The 15,610-nt window shown below is 54.5% G+C and overlaps 1 long non-coding RNA gene across 1 annotated transcript; it reads left to right on the top strand.

The window, feature by feature from the left end:
• Positions 1-1,228: 1,228 nt before the first annotated feature.
• Positions 1,229-2,435, top strand: LOC103640214 (uncharacterized). The gene is made up of 2 exons (NR_158208.1): positions 1,229-1,466; positions 2,375-2,435. It is a non-coding gene; the product is annotated as an uncharacterized lncRNA (long non-coding RNA).
• The last annotated feature ends 13,175 nt before the right edge of the window (positions 2,436-15,610 follow it).

Below are 15,610 nucleotides of genomic sequence, written 5' to 3' on the forward strand. Positions count from 1 at the left end.
GGAGAAGACCATTAGAATTTGAGGAGGGTGACCATGTGTACCTCAAGGTGTCACCAATTCGTGGAATGAGAAGATTCAAAGTTAAAGACAAGCTATCCCCTCACTTTATTAGACCCTTCAGAATCTTTAGGCGAGTTGGAGAGATGGCCTACCAGCTTGAGCTACCAGATAATTTGTCTGATGTGCATGATGTATTCCACGTATCTCAACTCAAGAAGTGTCTCTGTGTCCCCGAGGAACAGTTACCAATGGAAGAACTCAGTGTGCAAGGTGATCTAACCTACACAGAGTATCCTATCAAGATCATTGACACTTTGACTCGGGTTACAAGGAATAAAGTGATAAAAATGTGCAAAGTACAATGGAGTCATCATGGAGAAGATGAAGCTACTTGGGAGAGAGAAGAAGAGCTACGAATAGAATTTCCCCACCTCTTCCCTAGTTCTTCCTAATCTCGAGGTCGAGATTATTTTTCAGGGGTTAGGATTTGTAATACCCAATTTGTAAATAATAAGAAAAAAATTGATCTCCTTATAGGTTTTGCCCTCTACTTATTAGAACATATGAACAACCATATTCAAAGTGAATAATTAACTAATGGCACATCAATAATTTATGCATCATGTTGGAGTTTATTTGTGTGTGCATTTAATATTATTATTATTATTATTAGAAATACATTAATGTCCAAATTTGGATTTAATACCTAGTTTGCAATTTAGAATTTGGAGAAAGAGAAGGAAAATACTATACAAAATAAAGAAAATAAATACATAAATAAAAAATCCTTCCATAATGGTATGTTCAATTTGTACATTTAAAATGAGTTCAAGTTCACAATAAAATTTGAATTCAAGTTTGAAATCTAAAAATAAAAAGGAAAAGCAAACAGAATAAAAAGAGAGAAAAAACTGCTTGGGCCAGCGGCGCCGGCTACTGCTCCACTCGGCCCACTCGCCGCGCGGCAGCCCAGCTCTCGCCTCCGCGCGGTGGCGCTGACGGCCCGAGCCTACATGGCAGCCACGCGAGCTGTCCGTTCCGTGTGCGCATTACACTGACAGTTGTGGCCCACTTGCCAACCCCTCACGGTTGTGCAGCCCCCTTCTTCGCCATGGCTGTTGTGCCGTGCCCAGCACCGTAGATCTCGGCCACGATGGTTATTCCGCTCTCCCCAGCGATAATGGACACGTCCTGAGTATAAAGTCCCCCGAGCCACGTCTCTTTGACCCGATTGGCGATTTGGGCATACCCATCACCGCGAGAATCGGGAGCCGTGGGAGTACGGGCCACCGTCGTCGCCTCGCCTCCATTTGTTGCTCTGGGCAGTCAGTTGGTCGTCGCGGAAGCTTGGGTATGCGTCATTGGAGCGTCGGGGCACTACAGCCACGACAATTGCTTGCCAGAGTCTTTGCTTTGACCTCGATCCGCTGTGCGTCGCGGGTAGCTTCGTTCGGTGTCCATCTCCGGTGAGTAAACCCTATGTCATGTTCACTTGTTCCTTGTGATTGCGTAGCACCCAGTAGACTCGAGTTTAGTGCGCTGAGTCCGGGAGTCCGGCGATGGCGCGCCGCCGCAGCCTCACTGTTGGCTGCCGGGGTTCAACCGGGAGGAGGAAGACGTGGCCTGACCGTCGATCCCCAGTCGAACGGTCTCGATTAGATAGGAATACCCCTTCTGGATTGTGACATGCGGACCGTTGGGATTGAATCCGAGGGTCGGGCACAGATCGCACCTCATAAAATACTAACCGTAGATTTCAGGCTCTACATCATGTACCAGTTCAGGGAAGCCTAGATCTAATCTGAGCCAATAGCATTTAATAGGACTACCAAGACTTGATCGTACCCTTCCGACCAACCCGATTTGCATAAGAGCCCCTCTGGTATCCTAAAAACAACTCGTGTCCACACTCTGCATAAATTAATAACAGACAAACCCTAGAATATTGTAAACTAGCCCCTGAACTCACTAATATTCATGCGCACAGTACAGAGAGTTAGAAAAATCAGAGAAATTAATATAGAAAATGATTTTTATTGTAAAAATATTTCCATAATCTTGTTTAATTCCTAGAAAATTCATTTTAACTCCTTTTTAATCCATTCCAGTTGCAATAATTTTGTTTTAATATTGTCTCAGTTAATAACATTGTTTTATCATGAAACATAGATTAAAATTTATCACTTAGTCTATTCTGTACCAAACACATAAAACCTTTGGAAAATCATAACTTGTTATCCGTAACTTCGAATTTAGTTATTCTCGAACCTATGATCTCGTTGCAATGCGTAGATTATTATTATGCATTTTGTTCTCATGTTTGGCGTGATGTTAATTTCTTCTATACCATGTCTGTTTGTATTGCTTCGAGTAGACGAACCAGTGACCGAGGACATAGGTGTTCAGCAGGTGGAAATTGCTGAGCAGGAGCTCGTTGAAGGCAAGTTGTGGCCTTGATCACTTTTATTTACCAAATAATGTTCTCTATAATCATTTTGGCATGCATAGGCTTAATTTTGATGGGACCCAATAGGTCACCCTAGTTTGGTCATCTTTACACCTTTTACCCATGAACTTTTGGGTAGCCTTTGCTATTGCTATATGTGGTTTTGGGTGTTGAGATAACTATTACACATGGTTATTCTTTATTATTATTGTTTTATTATGTTAATGATAAGGCTATTATGTTAATTAGAACATGGAGCTTAACTTAAGAAACACATGCCACCACAAGGGTGGAATGGGACGCCCTTGACTAACTAATTAGGAAAGCCAGTGGAGGTCTACCTTACCCGAAAGGGGCAAGAGCAGTAGGGGAGTGGTCGGTGTAGGGAGGTTCTCGGGTTGATTTTGCTGCGATGGCGGTCAGACGGGGGATCCCTGCATTGCGCTCCCTAGAAATTGTAGCGGGTTTTCTGAAGCTAGTGGAACTTTGTAAAGGCCTCGTAGTGTTACCCTGCTTCGTCTCCTCGGTAGAGATGAATGCGACTTCTAGACCCCTTGGCAACCGGGTGACATGACTTGTGGGTAAAGGGTACAACCTCTGCAGAGTGTAAAACTGGTATACTAACCGTGCTCGTGGTCATGAGCAGCTCAGGACTCTCGCATTATTAATTTATGGAATTAAATTTAATTTGTCATATGCATCGCATTTTGTGGTTTATTATTAATTTTGATCTATTATTACTCTAGTTTGGTATCTACTTATTAAAAGTATTGCTCAGCTTTAATCATTATTTGTTGATCAGCCTTACACTTCACATGAACTCCTATCTTTGGTGAGTTCATGCACATTATTCACCATAACTTGTTGAACTATGATATTTTGTGAGCTCACTGTTGCGATATATAAACCCCACACAGGAGAAGAACAGGTGTCCAGGAGGAGCCTTACAACGAGGAGTACGAGCTTATCTAGGTGGCGTCTCCCAGTCAGCTTTATGGTGCCAAGGAATAATACTTAGTTCGCTTTATTGTTCTTATTTATTTTTGTAAGACTTCCGATATATAATAATAATATTAGTGACGTTTATCTCTATACACTTTGTCATTATATGTGGTATTCTTTTTTAGCGCACATATGAGATGTACCCGGGTTTACCCCTTGAAACCGGGTGTGACAAAATGAAACAAAATGTTAATACATATAAGATGAGTTCCATAGAAAGCTTTACATTATCTTTTTTATATCGTTTTCATTTATGCTTCTCTTTAAAAACTTTCGTCCTTTGTTCAAGAGGATGAATGTATTGATATTCAACATAATGCCTTGATTATGAATAACTCTAGGGGATTGAAGTCAGGTACCAACACCAACCAAACAAAAGGCTCGATTTGCAACTGAAATAAGATTCTTTTTCCTGTACGGCCGCGACGAACGGGCCAGATTAAAGAACCAGAGAGGATGGAGAGGCCCTCTTCGTTTCCGATTCAAAAGAAATGCCGCCGCCTTGCGTGTGCAGGTGCTCACCGCCGCTCTGTTTTCACGTGAGGAAGAGGAAAGAACGGAAAAGGAAATGAAAGGAAACGTTATTCTTACTGTAACAAGCGGCATTGATGGGTAATTAATCTTGAACACCATGTTTATATTTTAAAAATAAGTTCTCTAGAGTATCCAGCAAAATGGAGTTCACTCTAACACCACGTTTTTTTAGACCAGAGTTGTTGAACTTTAAACCGTTTGGCAAGCAAATTGTGGAGCAGAGCAGCAAAACATGGAGTAAAGTAGTCCTAAACACCCCATAAATCCACCAAACGAATTACACCTAGTCATAACACACCCTCAAAACTAACGGTTCATATCACCGAATAATAACTCACGTCTCTTACTCAAATCTAATGACTAATAGTATTTGGATCACCCTTCCTCCATCCTCCCTCACACGCACGATAACCCTATATCTCCCTTCCCCGTGATCCCGCCACACCCTCCTCTCCCTCGCTCCGAGAGCGTTAAGCTACATGTGGCTTCGTGTCATATTGGGTTTAGATGTTTTTTCACGACATATCTAGGAGGTAATGACTTAATTGTTAGGTAAGACGTGAGAGAAAAACAAATCTACTCTATGTGCTTCATGTGTGACGCACGACACACAAAACTCGTGCTTTAAAGCAGTAGAGATAGAGATGTCATGATGTTGTTAATACCAATTTTGTTTTATTTATAACTAACAAGGGTTTGGCATGAACATTAGTACTAATAGTATTTCCTTGAAATGTACAGTGACCGGCTAAATTATAGCTGTCGGCGTTTCGACCCTGGGGGGTTCCTGGACCGACGAGTAAATTGTCGATGCGTGTCCTAGCCCAGATGGGTCGGCGCGAGATGGAACACAAGGGGGAAAGAAAAGGGGAACCGCGGCTTATGTTATCCTGCGCCCAGGGCGGATGTGCTTGCAGTAGGGGGTTACAAGCATTCGCGAGAGAGGGAGAGAGCATGTTCGTCAGCCCGTCCTCCCGCGCAGCCACCTTCTCGTACGGGGCCCCGGACCTTCCTTTTATAGATGTAAGGAGAGGGCCCAGGTGTACAATGGGGGGATGCAGCAGTATGCTAACGTGTCCGGCAGAGAGGAGCCAGAGTCCTATGTACATGCCGACGTGGCTGCCGGAGAGGTGTTAGTGCCCTGTGTATGTGATGTCGTGGCCGTCGGAGGGGCACTTGAGCCCTGTAGAAGCACAGTTGTCGGGGCTGATGGGACCTTGCTGACGTCTCCTTGCTTTCGTAAGGGGATGAGAACCGTCGTCGTCATGGGAGCATGTGGGGTGCCATCATTACTTGTTTTACCGGGGCGAGCCAGATGGGACGCCGGTCCTGTTCCCCGTAGCCTGAGCTGGCTAGGGGTAGGGTAATGATGTACCCCCCTGCGATGTGGTCGGTCCGAGCCTAAGGTCGGGCGAGGCGGAGGCTCCTCCGAGGTCGAGGTTGAGTCCGAGCCCTGGGGTCAGGCGAGGCGGAGACCGTCTTCCGAGGTCAAGGCTGAGTCCGAGCCCTGGGGTCAGGCGAAGCGGAGACCGTCTTCCGAGGTCAAGGCGGGGGCTAAGCCCTGGGGTCGGGCGAGGCGGAGTCCATCTTCCGAGGCCGAGGCGGGGGCCGAGCCCTGGGGTCGGGCGAGGCGGAGCTTCCTATGGCGCCTGAGGCTGGACTCGACTGCTGTCAGCCTCACCATTGCGAGCGGCACAACAGTCGAAGCAGGGCAGGCGGCGCTGTTTTCCTGTCAGGTCAGTCAGTGGACGGGCAAAGTGACTGCGGTAACTTCGACCCTGCCGACTGAGGAGCGCGCGTCAGGATAAGGTGTCAGACGATCCTTGCATTGAATGCTCCTGCGATTTGGTCGGTTGGCGAGGCGATATGACCAAGGTTGCTTCACTGTGAAGCCTGCCCAAGCTGGGCCTCGGGCGAGTCGAAGGTGCGCCCGCTGCTTGAGGAGGCCCTCGGGCAAGGCGTGAATCCACCTGGGTCTACTGTTCCTGCCCGAGGCTGGGCTCGGGCGAGGCGAGGTCGTGTCCCTTGAGTGGACGGAGCTTTGACTTGTATTGCGCCCATCAGGCCTTTGCAGCTTGTGCTGATGGCGGTTACCAGCCGAGTTTAGGAGTCTTGGGGGTACCCCTAATTATAGTCCCCGACAGTAGCCCTCGAGCCTCAAAGGGAGTGTTGGTACTCGCTTGGAGGCTTTGTCGCACTTTTTTGCAAGGGGACCGGCCTTTCTCGGTTACATTTTGTTCCGGTGGGTGCGCGCGAGCGCACCCGCCGGGTGTAGCCCCCGAGGCCTCGGAGGAGTAGTTTGACTCCTCCGAGGTCTTAGTGCCTTTCGTGACGCCTCGGCTGGTCTGGTTGTTCCCTCATGCGATCTGGTCGTAGCCCGGGTGCATGGTCAGGTTCCGAGTTCTTGGGCTGGTATGTTGACGCTGTCAACGGTTTGGCCGAAGCCGGGTTTGCGAGAGCAGCCCCCGAGCCTCTGCACAGGGCGAGAGGACGGTCAAGGACTGACTCGGCTTTTATCATACGCCCCTTCGTCGCCTTTCCGCAACGAGGAGGGGGGAAAGCGCCATGTTGCCCTCGGAGGGCGCCGAACATGGTGTCTCCAGTGAGTTGCTAACGGGTGATCCGAGTGGACGCCCGTGCCCCGTTCGATAAGGGTCGGCTAGTGGCCCAGAGGCGCGCTCCAAAAGTACCTGCAGGTGATTTGCCGGACCCGGTCCCGTTTGATAGGGTCCGAGGGCTCGATGCCTCCCTCTGATGGGATTCCGTTACAGAATCGCTCCTGCTGGTCTCGGAAATGTCCTAGGGTACCTCGGGAGCGTAGCCCGAGCCTCAGCCATGTATCGGACTACCCAGAGTCATCCCTCGCTCTGCGTGTTCTGAGGCGGCTGTCGAACCCTTCGGGGGGCCAGCCTTCGAACCCCTGATCAGTAGTGGGCACGGAGCCCGAGTGGCCTGAGGTGACTGTCGAACCCTTCCGAGGGGCCAGCCTTCGAACCTCTGACCAGTAGTGGGTGCGGAGCCCGAGTGTTCTGAGGCAGCTGTCGAACCCTTCCGAGGGGCCAGCCTTCGAACCTCTGATCAACAATGAGCCTGAAGCCCGTGTGCTCTGGGCGGCTGTCGAACCCTTCCGAGGGGCCAGCCTTCGAGCCCCTGGTCAGTAGGAGCGCTCGGGGCCTGCTTCCTTCACGGAGAAGGATCCCTTTCGGAGTATCCCCTTTCCCGGTCCCTGTAGCAAGAGAGAGAAAGAGGAAGAGGAAAAGGATACGAAATTAAACGATGTGGCGCACCTTTTTTGACGTGGTCATCATGGCGGAGGTGAAGCGTCGCCCGCTTCGCCTGCCAAAGGTGTCGCCTGCCCTGCCGCGGAGTTAATGCGACGGGACGGGTGGTTCGCGGGGCAGCCGTTGCGCGAGCCGTTCAAGGAACGGAACACGGGCGCGTCGTCTTCACGCCGTGGGAGAGGGCTCCCCTGCTGCTCCAGGAGGGGACGTGAGCCTGCAGATGATTTGGCTGCTGCTTCCGCCCACCTGCCGCCGCCATTACTGCTGGCCCACTTTTGGCCATATCGACCGTCGCGCCTTTTCCCGCGGCTGACTGACCTGTGACCGATGTGCTTGGTTGGCACTGTTGGGCCATGCGCAGGGTTGCCTCGAGTTGCGGCACCGGTTCCGCAGTCGAGAAGGCGCGGCATTGGCGTAAGTGGCGGTGTAGTTTTTCGCACGTAGTAACCGGCGCGCCGGTTACATGACGTGTGGGCCTGGGACTCCATGCTAGATGTGTCGAAGTCGAAGGGGTGCATCCCCGTGGTGCGGTTGCATGCCGCCTGCAAGGCGGTCCGCCCTTTCACCCGCTGGTTTAGGCGAAGATGGAGGAGTGCTTGTAACCGCTGGGCGGTTACACGCTCCGCGCGCGGCGGTTTGGCTTCTTCTGTCCTGGGCCAGCTCGCATGACGCGTGGGACCCAGCCCCCGTGTCATAGGGGGAGGACCCTGGAGCGCGTTGGTGAAGACTTAGTACGCGACGCCTGAGGACGCGAGTAGGGAGAGTTGCCTTTAAAAAGGGATCGACCCCCTGGGTGGTAGCTACGCCTTCGCACTCCCCTCATGCATTGTGTCCTTCCACCTTCCGAGCCCCCGGATGGGGGGCACCCGCGTTGCTTTCATCTTGCTGCTGTTGGTGGAGCGCAACTTCGCGGAGGTTGGCACCTTTCAGCCATTGCTCAGCTTCAAGGATTTTCATCAGGCAGCCTAGCTGCATCCCCTCACCAATGGTCACCCAAGACGGTGACCACCAGTTCGATGGTGGGGAGAAGCAAGCCGGGTTGCGGCCTCTGCCCCGCCCTCAGCTTCAAGGATCTTCATCATCCTTACTGGGGAGGAGGGTGAGGCGAGCTGGGGCCTGCCTTCGCGTGGGCTGGCATCCCGCTTCTTCCTCTGGCATCTGGGGGTGGAAACCATCCTCCAGCTCTACAGAGGAGGCGTCCTCCAGCCATGCCAGGGAAGGCGAACTGCTGCTGCCCAGCTAGGGTGCAGCATTTCGTCCTCTGTCCGGGCGACGGTGGCCAACCGCACCAGGGGGTCTCACAACACGTCGTACGCCGCGAGGGCAGTATTCGTGTTCTGGGACGGTCCCATTCTCGTTTCCATGGCGAGGACGGGGGTGAGGACCTGCCGGTGCGCTTTGGGGCGGCCGGCGCTCGCTGGTGCAGTGTTGGTGGGCAGGTGGACGCCACCGTCGGTGCTGAGGTGGTGGCAGCTGGAGAAAGCTTCCCCGCCGACGAGACCGTCAGCGCCACCCGTGGACCGACCTCCGGCTCTTTGGCTTTGATGTCTGGTTCTTGTCCCCCGTGAGGGGACACGAACGAGAGCCTCCCAGGCGGTGGCGTTTACCCTGGGGCCATCGCTGCTGCTGCAGAGGTCACCGACGAGCCACCCGGAGTTTGTCGTCTCGCAGGCCCTCTGATGTGGAGGTTGTTCATACCCGCGGGAGTGGAACCAGAGTTCCGTTTGTAATGGCACCTTGAGTGCCGGTGTCTGTTCATTGTGGCTGTCGGGGCCTGAACATCTTGGTATTTGGGCGTGAAACCATGTCTTCCCCTTGTTTCGAGTATTGGGACTCACCTGTTGACTAGCTGAGCCGCTTAACCGAGTGTGAGTTGCCCTGTGCGGAAGGTGACGAGTGAGGTATCCGTATCCCGGAGGCGTAGGAGTCCCTTGGCTCGGTCGGCCTTGCCACTCAAGGCTTCTCTTGCTCAGTTAAGGAACCCTCGGTTGCTCTGCGATGAGCCGGAGCTGGAGGCAGCGGTGTCAGCATGGACAGAGGCGGAGTTGGCTCGAAAAGGGGCTTCGTTGGCCCAGGAGCAGGTGACTTCCCGGGCCGAGGAGGCGTAGCAGTGGCGGCTAGAGCCGGGCCGGGTCATCCACTGGCGGGACCAACCCCGGAGTCGGGCTGCCGAGGCCATGCGCCGGGCTGATGTCCTCGAGGGACAGCTGGCTGAGGCTACGAAGCGGCCGGACAAGTCGTCTGCTCGGGTCGGGTTCCTGAAGGGGACGCTGACGGTGATGGCCCAGGCGCGGTGCTAACATCTTCCTTCGAGGTGGAGATCCTCCGCCCGTGTCGTCGTCCGAGGTCGGGCCGGATCTCGCCGAAGGTGGAAACAACACCGAGGGTGGTGTTGTTCCCTCTGTTGATGTCTGAACCTGCAGGAACAGTTTATCTGTAGCATGCGTATGTCTTTTGCGGCCGCCGAGGCCCAAACATATCATTGTCGTGTTATAAAGCTGCGTTTCTTTTCCTCTTGTTTCGAGTATCAGGACTTGTTTGTCAGTAGCAGAATTACTTGTGCGAGCGAGAGTTACTTATCGCGGAAGGTGATGAGTGAGGTATCCGTATCCCGGAGGCGTAGGAGTCCCTCGGCTCGGTCGGCCTCGCCGCTTACGTGTACTCTTACTCGTCCGCAGGATTCTGTTATCGACATAGTCGAGAAGGCACGAAAAATCGTTCTGGCAGAAAAGTTTTCGAGCGTTAAGACTCGTTCGGTCAGTAGAATTGCTTATCCGAGCGTGAGTTACTTATCGCAGAAGGTGATGAGTGAGGTATCCGTATCCCGGAGGAATAGGAGTCCCTCGGCTCGGTCGGCCTTGCCGCTTACGTGTACTCCATCGTTTTTAGGATCCTGCTATCGAAGTAGTCGAAAAGCGCGAAAGATGTTCTAGCAGAAAGACTTTTTCCGAGGAAAATTTTGACGCAGAGGGGTTCCCCCCTTCTAGCCCCCGAGGGAGGGTCGGGCTTCGCCGAGGCAAGGCTGACCCTTCCTTGACGGTTAGACTCTATTTGCGTAGGTAAAGAGAACGAGGCATATGAACGACTTGAAAACATCTTAAGGGTAAAAGCGACGTAGCTGTCGGATGTTCCAAGCGTTGTTGTAGACCTCGTCTTGACTGTTGGCGAGCTTGTATGTTCCGGGCTTCAAAATCTTGGCGATGATTAATGGCCCTTCCTAGGGAGGTGTGAGCTTGTGGCGCCCTCGGGCGTCTTGTCGTAGCCGAAGCACCAAGTCCCCCACCTGGAGGTCTCAGGACCGAACCCCTCGGGCGTGGTAGCGTCGCAGAGACTGCTGATACCGTGCCGAGTGTAGTAAGGCCATGTCTCGAGCCTCTTCCAGCTGGTCCAGTGAGTCTTCTTGGCTGGTCTGGTTGCTTCGGTCGTCGTACGCCCTTGTCCTCGGGAAACTGTATTCTAAGTCTGTGGGCAAGATAGCCTCGGCCCCATAGACTAGAAAGAACGGCGTGAAGCCCGTGGCTCGGCTTGGCATCGTCCTCAGACTCCAGACCACCGAGGGGAGTTCCTTCATCCATCGTCTGCCGAACTTGTTGAGGTCGTTGTAGATCCTCGGCTTGAGTCCCTGCAGAATCATGCCGTTGGCACGCTCTGCCTACCCATTCGTCATGGGGTGAGCTACGGCGGCCCAGTCCACCTGGATGTGGTGGTCCTCACAGAAGTCCAGGAACTTCCTGCTAGTGAACTGGGTGCCGTTGTCTGTGATGATGGAGTTCGGGACCCCAAAGCGATGGATGATGTTGGTGAAAAATGCCACCGCCTGCTCGGACCTGGTGCTGTTTAGGGGTCGGACCTCAATCCACTTGGAGAATTTGTCAATAGCGACCAGCAGGTGCGTGAAGCCCCCGGGTGCCTTCTGCAAGGGACCGACGAGGTCCAGACTCCACACAGCAAACGGCCAGGTGATGGGTATTGTTTGCAGGGCCTGAGCGGGCAGGTGTGTCTGCCTTGCATAGAATTGACACCCTTGGTAGGTGCGTACAATCCTAGTGGCGTCGGCCACCGCGGTTGGCCAGTAGAAACCTTGTCGGAAGGCATTTCCAACGAGGGCTCGAGGCGCTGCGTGATGACCGCAAGCCCCCGAGTGTATTTCTTGCAATAGCTCCTGACCTTCGGCGATGGATATGCATCGTTGGAGGATGCCTGAGGGGCTGCGAGGGTAGAGCTCCTTCTTGTCACCCAGCAAGACGAATGACTTGGCGTGCCGCGCCAGTCGCCGAGCCTCGGCTCTATCGAGGGGTAGCTCTCCTCGGTGGAGATATTACAGGTATGGGGTCTGCCAGTTTCGATTAGGCGTGACCCCATTCCGCTCTTCCTCGACGCGCAAAGCCTCACCCTCGGGGGCCGAGGGTGCCTCGGGCTGTGCCGAGGCCTCCTCGGGCTCGGGCGTGTCGTCGGTCTTGACGGAGGATTGGTGTAGGTCTCGGGAGAAGACGTTCGGGGGGACCGTTGTCCGCCCCGAGGCTATTTTAGCCAGCTCGTCCGCAGTCCTGTTGTACCGTCGGGCGATGTGGTTGAGCTCGAGCCCGTATAACTTATCTTCCAGGCGTCGAACCTCATCGCAGTAGGCTTCCATCTTCGGGTCGCGGGAGTGGGAGTTCTTCATGACTTGGTCGATGACAAGCTGCGAGTCACCACGAGCGTCGAGGCACCAAACCCCTAGCTCGCTGGCGATGCGCAACCCGTTAACCAGAGCCTCGTACTCGGACACGTTGTTTGACGCCGGGAAATGGAGGCGCAGCACGTAGCGGAGGTGCTTTCCGAGGGGTGAGATGAAGAGCAGGCCCGCGCCCGCTCCTATTTTCATCAGCGACCCGTCTAAAAACATGGTCCAGAGTTCCGGTTGGATCGGAGCTGCTGGAAGCTGGGTGTCGACCCATTCAGCCACAAAGTCCGCCAAGACTTGGGACTTGATGGCCTTCCAAGGAGCGAACGAGATCATCTCGCCCATGATCTCCACCACCCACTTTGCGATCCTACCCGAGGCCTCTCGGCACTGGATGATCTCCCCAAGGGGGAATGATGACACCACAGTCACCGGATGAGACTCGAAGTAGTGCCGCAATTTTTGTCGCGTCAGAATTACCGCGTACAGTAGCTTCTGAATTTGCGGGTAGCGGATCTTGGTCTCAGACAGTACCTCACTGATGAAGTAGACCGGTCTCTGGACGAGCAATGTATGCCCTTCTTCTCATCTCTCGACTACGATCGCGGCGCTGACCACCTGAGTGGTTGCGGCTACGTAGATCAAGAGGGCTTCTCCGGCAGCGGGGGGCACCAGGATGGGCGCGCTTGTAAGGAGCGCCTTTAAGTTCCCGAGGGCTTCCTTGGCCTCGGGGGTCCAAGTGAAGCGCTCGGTCTTCCTTAAGAGGCGGTACAGGGGTAGGCCTCTTTCGCCGAGGCGCGAGATGAAACGGCTCAGAGCCGCAAGGCATCCCATGACCCTCTGTACTTCTTTCAAGTCCTTGATAGGCCCCATGTTGGTGATGGCCGCGATTTTCTCCGGGTTGGCCTCGATGCCCCGCTCGGAGACGATGAACCCCAGGAGCATGCCTCGGGGGACTCCGAAGACACACTTCTCGGGATTGAGTTTCACGCCTTTCGCCTTGAGACGCTTGAATGTCGTTTCAAGGTCAGTGAGGAGGTCGGAGGCTTTCCTTGTCTTGACTACGATGTCATCGACGTAAGCCTCGACCGTTCGGCCAATGTGCTCTCCGAACACATGGTTCATACACCTTTGGTATGTCGCGTCTGCATTCCTTAAACCGAATGGCATAGTAATATAGCAGTACATGCCAAAAGGTGTAATGAAAGAAGTCGCGAGCTGGTCGGACTCTTTCATCCTAATTTGGTGATACCCTGAGTAGGCATCGAGGAATGACAGGGTTTCGCACCCAGCAGTGGAATCCACGATTTGATCGATGCGAGGCAGAGGGTAGGGAACCTTCGGACATGCTTTGTTTAGACCAGTGTAGTCTACACACATCCTCCATTTCCCACCTTTCTTTTTCACAAGCACAGGGTTGGCTAGCCATTCGGGATGGAATACCTCTTTGATGAACCCTGCAGCCATCAGCTTGTGGATCTCCTCGCCTATGGCTCTGCGCTTTTCTTCGTCGAATTGGCGTAGAGGCTGCTTCACGGGTCGGGCTCTAGCTCGGATATCCAGCGAGTGCTCGGCGACATCCCTCGGTATGCCAGGCATATCCGAGGGACTCCACGCAAAAACCTCGGTGTTCGCGCGGAGAAAGTCAACGAGCACTGCTTCCTATTTGGGGTCGAGCTTGGAGCCGATCCAGACTTGCTTAGAGGCGTCGTTGCTGGGGTCGAGAGGGACGGACTTAACCGCCTCTGCTGGCTCAAAGTTGCCGGTGTGGCGCTTCGCATCTGGCACCTCCTTGGAGAGGCTCTCTAGGTCGGCGATGAGGGCCTCGGATTCGGCGAGGGCCTCAGCATACTCCACACACTCCACGTCGCATTCGTACATGTGTCGGTATGTGGATCCGACGGTGTTGACCCCGTTGGGGCCCAACATCTTGAGCTTGAGGTAGGTGTAGTTGGGGACGGCCATGAACTTGGCGTAGCATGGTCTCCCCAGCACTGTGTGGTAGGTTCCTCGGAACCCGACCACCTCGAACGTGAGGGTTTCCTTTTGGAAGTTGGAGGGAGTCCCGAAGAAGACGGGCAGATCGAGTTGCCCAAGGGGTTGGACGCGCTTCCCGGGGATGATCCCGTGAAAAGGCGCCGCACCGGCCCGGATCGTGGACAGATCGATCTGCGAGAGCCCGAGGGTCTCGGCGTAGATGATGTTGAGGTTGCTGCCTCCATCCATGAGGACCTTGGTAAGCCTGACGTTGTTGATGACAGGATCGACAATGAGCGGGTACTTCCCCGGGCTCGGCACGCGGTCGGGGTGGTCGCCTTGGTCGAAGGTGATGGGCTTGTCGGACCAGTCTAGGTAGACTGGCGCCGCCACCTTCACCGAGCAGACTTCTCGGCGCTCCTGCTTGCGGTGTCGAGCCGAGGCGTTCGCCACCTGCCCACTGTAGATCATGAAGCAGTCATGGACCTCGGGGAACTCTTCTGCCTTGTTGCCTTCCTTCTTGTCGTTGTCGTGGGCTCTGCCACCTTCCGCCGGGGGCCCGGCCTTGTGGAAGTAGCGCCAAAGCATGACGCACTCCTCAAGGGTGTGCTTGATGGGACCCTGATGATAGGGGCACAACTCCTTGAGCATCTTGTCGAACAAGTTGGCCCCTCCGGGAGGCTTCCAAGGGTTCCTGTGCTCGGCGACGGCGACAAGATCTGCGCCGGCGGCGTCGCGTTTCGCTTACGACTTCTTCTTGCCCTTCTTCTTCGTGCCGCGCTGAGCGGACGTCTTGGGGACGTCTTCCTGCTGGCGTCCCTGAGGCTGCTTGTCCTTCCAGAAGATGGCCTCGACCGCCTCCTGGCCAGAGGTGAACTTGGTGGCGATGTCCATCAGCTCGCTCGCTCTGGTGGGAGTCTTGCGACCCAGCTTGCTCACCAGGTCGCGACAAGTGGTGCCGGCGAGGAACGCGCCGATGACATCTGAGTCAGTGATGTTGGGCAGCTCGGTGCGCTGCTTCGAAAATCGCCGGATGTAGTCCCGCAGGGATTCTCCCGGCTGCTGGCGGCAGCTTCGGAGATCCCAGGAGTTCCCAGGGCGCACGTATGTGCCCTGGAAGTTTCCGGCGAAGGCTTTGACCAGGTCGTCCCAGTTGGAGATCTGCGCAGGAGGCAGATGCTCCAGCCAGGCCCGGGCGGCGTCGGAGAGGAACAGGGGGAGGTTGCGGATGATGAGGTTGTCATCGTCCATTCCACCCAGCTGGCAGGCCAGCCGGTAGTCCGCGAGCCATAGTTCCGGCCTTGTTTCCCCCGAGTACTTAGTGATGGTAGTCGGGGCTCGGAACCGAGTCGGGAACGGCGCTCGTCGTATGGCCCGGCTGAAAGCTTGCGGACCGGGTGGTTTGGGCGAGGGGCTTCGATCCTCCCCGCTGTCGTAGCGTCCCCCACGCCTGGGGTGGTAGCCTCAGCGCACCTTCTTGTCGAGGTGGGCTCGACGGTCGCGGCGGTGGTGCTCGTGGCCGAGGCGACCCGGGGCTACAGGCGTCGTGTCCCGCGTGCGCCCGTGTGGACCGAGGCTTCCCGCATGAATCGGGAAGTCGCGGCGCGATGCTCCGGGGGGTACCCCTGCCTTCGGGAGGCAGAGCTTTCGGCCCGTCGGACCGCGACATCCTCCAGGAGATTCTTGAGTTCTCCCTGAATACGCCGC

Source organism: Zea mays, chromosome 1, assembly GCF_902167145.1.
Source record: "Zea mays cultivar B73 chromosome 1, Zm-B73-REFERENCE-NAM-5.0, whole genome shotgun sequence".
NCBI lineage: Eukaryota > Viridiplantae > Streptophyta > Magnoliopsida > Poales > Poaceae > Zea > Zea mays.